General features: G+C 38.3%; 1 protein-coding gene and 1 long non-coding RNA gene across 2 annotated transcripts in view; one reads left to right on the top strand and one right to left on the bottom strand.

The window, feature by feature from the left end:
• The window catches only part of Ccdc192 (coiled-coil domain containing 192), a 197,937-nt gene that overhangs the window by 180,341 nt on the left and 14,359 nt on the right, over nucleotides 1-3,237 (bottom strand).
• Nucleotides 1-3,237, top strand: part of LOC110284606 — a 7,052-nt gene that overhangs the window by 1,183 nt on the left and 2,632 nt on the right. Inside the window, exons 2-3 of the long non-coding RNA XR_002376964.1 lie at nucleotides 1,812-1,971; nucleotides 2,679-2,775. This is a non-coding gene — a long non-coding RNA (uncharacterized LOC110284606). The remainder of the gene's footprint in view (nucleotides 1-1,811; nucleotides 1,972-2,678; nucleotides 2,776-3,237) is intronic.

Raw genomic sequence — 3,237 nt, 5'->3', positions numbered from 1 at the left:
GTGGGGGGCGCTATGGGGGACTTTTGGGATAGTATTGGAAATGTAATTGAGGAAAATATGTAATAAAAATATTAAAAAAAAAAAAAACAAAATGAAGTTAATTCTGTCTTGCAGTTTTTTATAACAGGACCTTTGGTACTTTTTTTTTTTTTTTTTTGGATTTAAGATAATTATTCCTAATTATCTTAGTGAATTATCTTAGTGAATTTACTTTTTCTGTGTTTGGAGGCATTTTGCTATTTGGTCATCCTAAGAATTATTTTATATCATTGTTGTTAATTATTTAAAAAAATATTCCAGAAGAATTTCCTTCTGGTGCTCTGTTCTCTGGAACCCACAGGGGTAGCCAGATACAGATAGGACAGACCTGAGTAGGGCTGTGGTGGGAAGGTGGCCAGTGGTTAGTGCTTATGGTGGCAGTGGTGGCTCAGGAACTCGTTAGAAATGAAAGCCACAGCGAAGTCAAAGTAGACTCTTAGGAGAATGTAATGGACAGAGAGGAGAAAGCCGAGGGTGGCTCTGAGGGTCTTAATGCCATGTCTGTCAGGCTGTTATCTTCTGGGGTCATGGATTTATTATAAAAAAGACAGCACCCATCAAACAGGAGCTGTAAAAACCACACTGAGCAGGCCATGTCCTTTTGCTGAGAACAAAACCAAGGTCAATTTAGGTCTCTCTGCACATGCTAGTACAAGAATGTGTGTATTTTACCACTACACTAAAGAGCTCTGCCATTCCTGGGATCCCAATCGCAGCTGGAAGTGCACTCAAACTGCTGGTGGCAGCGAATTGCCAAGATTGTTATATAAAATAAATCGTTAAGAACCGGTTCCTGTTTTCAGTACTAAACACTTGGAGCTCAGTTATTTTTCATATACATAGCACCTTGCCTGCCTGCATTTAAACTACGACACCAACTGTAGAGCAGATCGTCTATGTTCTATCGACAAATGAAGGGCATCTTACAAGCTTGAGAAATAAACAATTATGCTACATTGCCTGGGTTTTGCCGTATCCTTTGGATGTAATTTTTAAAATTAGTGACCCAGCAAATACAGAAATGTAAGCACGAATGAACGTGGTCTACAGGAAAAGACAAGGACTAAGTATTTCTATGTTTTTAGTAAAAAAAAAAAAATAGCTTTGGTCTGAAGGAATACTTGTGGTTCTTGCAGAGCACTGGTGTTCTTCAGTTCCCTGAACTCCCACAGTGGTCCACAACCATCTGTAACTCCACTTCAGGAGATCTGACATCCTCTTCTGAGCTGTGCAGGCACCAGGCATGCATGCATACATACATACATACACATACATACATACACATTCAAGTAGGAAAAACATTCATACATGTAAAATAAAATAAATAAATCTAAGAGTTTTTTTTTTAAGTATCAGTCTGATCTTACAGCCATTACATTGCATTACTAGAGTTGTGTAAACAATTACACGGAAAACACATTTAAATGTAGCCAAAACATTGATTTTTATAACACAAGGAATAAGAGTTGAAATTGCTGATGTGCTTTTGATGAACTGCAGCATTGTTTAAGTATATCTTCTGCATTGTTTATTGCTACAATTTAAGAATGTTATTTAAAAGCAATTTTGGAAGATTACCAGGTACAACTTTTGGGGAAAGTAACTGGTTGATCTGTAGCCAGATGGTCATCAAATAAACGAGATGACTTTAAAAATATACCAAGGGGAAACTGAAACACAGACAGCAGAGAAGTCTAGACGGGCAATTCATGGCTTTAAGCTCATTTCTGTCAGTTCCTCTCTGCTACCACAGTGCGTTGCATCTTCTCCAGGAAGGAATTAAAGCGGTGACATTATTCTCCTGGTCCGTTTCGACTTTCACTGCACAGTGAAAAGTCCTGAATGGTTTAGTTAGCTCTGCACAGAAGAAGAGAACTGACCCAGAGGAAACAGTTCCAACTTTTTCGACAACCCAGAGGATGAATGTAGAAGGTAGAGGTCACCTGACACCAGTCAGCGCTTCCCAACAGATGCCGCCAACCACAGGCAACTCTTCAGTTCATGAAACTGCTCAGTGTGAACCAGGATGTGTTGTAAATAGAAAACACACAGCAGGTTCTGTTAACTTAGTCCATTCTATAAGAATATAATTTATCTCACTAATATTTTTATATTATGTGTTGAAAATGAAAAGAGTTTGGCTATATTAAGTTAAATTAAGATGGATCATGTATTAAAATTAAGCTTTTAGAGCTTTAGGTTGGTTATTAGGAAATTTAAAATAGAAGACTTTAAATTTCATGAGCAGCTTATAGTTTGTTTCAACTGGGTGGCGTTGTGCTTAGAAACTAACACTGAAAGTAGAATCAGTCATATAAGTGAAATAGGCACTGAGTGTGCAGATCACAGTTTTCTACAGTTTTCGATGGATATCCTTAACTCATGAATCAATAAGCAAGCAACATGGCTCTAAAAACAAAACAAAATAAACAAAGAAGGGCACTCTCACACATAACAAATGACATTCCATGCTGTCTGGGGACAAGAACATAGACTTTTCTGTTTTGCCAGGAGAGTGGATAATAGAATTCTCCCATCTTTGATAATGTGTGTAAGCCAAAAATTTCACTTGACACAAAGAGATGTTCTAAGCTTAAATTTTATTTTATAAAAGTATCTAATTTTTCCTTTTAAAAAAGAAGTTGGTCTGGGAATGAGTGAAGAACAACTGGAAGAAAAAGAAGAAAGGCTGATCTGGCGCACGGAGAGAAAGGGTGATGGCTTCGCAGTTCCCTGGTAAGAGCCTGAGCGATCTGAAAGTCACCCACAAGCACTGCACAGTTTACTTTCTTCCTTTGCTTTGAATCACAAACCAGTTCTGCCACTTGGACCCTTGACATCTCAGAAGGACATGTTGCACTTTTACAAAGAAAATCACTGTGAGCAACTTTCTCCAGATTTTTGACATGAACACTGGAGAAAACTCAGAACACATGTTGAAGCCAAACCTACTCTCCACAGAAGAGAAGACCCTGTGGGATTCAGGTCATGGTCCCCAGGGACCTACTGCAAGAAGATGGTAAATCGGTCTGCCCCCTGCAGGAAGAAGGCTGTTGGAAGCCGACTTTTAGCAGAAAGCTGCTATCATCTCTGAAGCCATCTCGGGCTATTTTCTTTTCTTTTTTTAAAATTTTTAATATTTTTTTATTACGTATTTTCCTCAATTACCTTTCCAATGCTATCCCAAAAGTCCCCCAT

The sequence above is a fragment of the Mus caroli genome, chromosome 18 (genome assembly GCF_900094665.2).
Source record: "Mus caroli chromosome 18, CAROLI_EIJ_v1.1, whole genome shotgun sequence".
NCBI classification, from domain to species: domain Eukaryota; kingdom Metazoa; phylum Chordata; class Mammalia; order Rodentia; family Muridae; genus Mus; species Mus caroli.
This window is presented reverse-complemented; position numbering and strand designations above follow the sequence as displayed.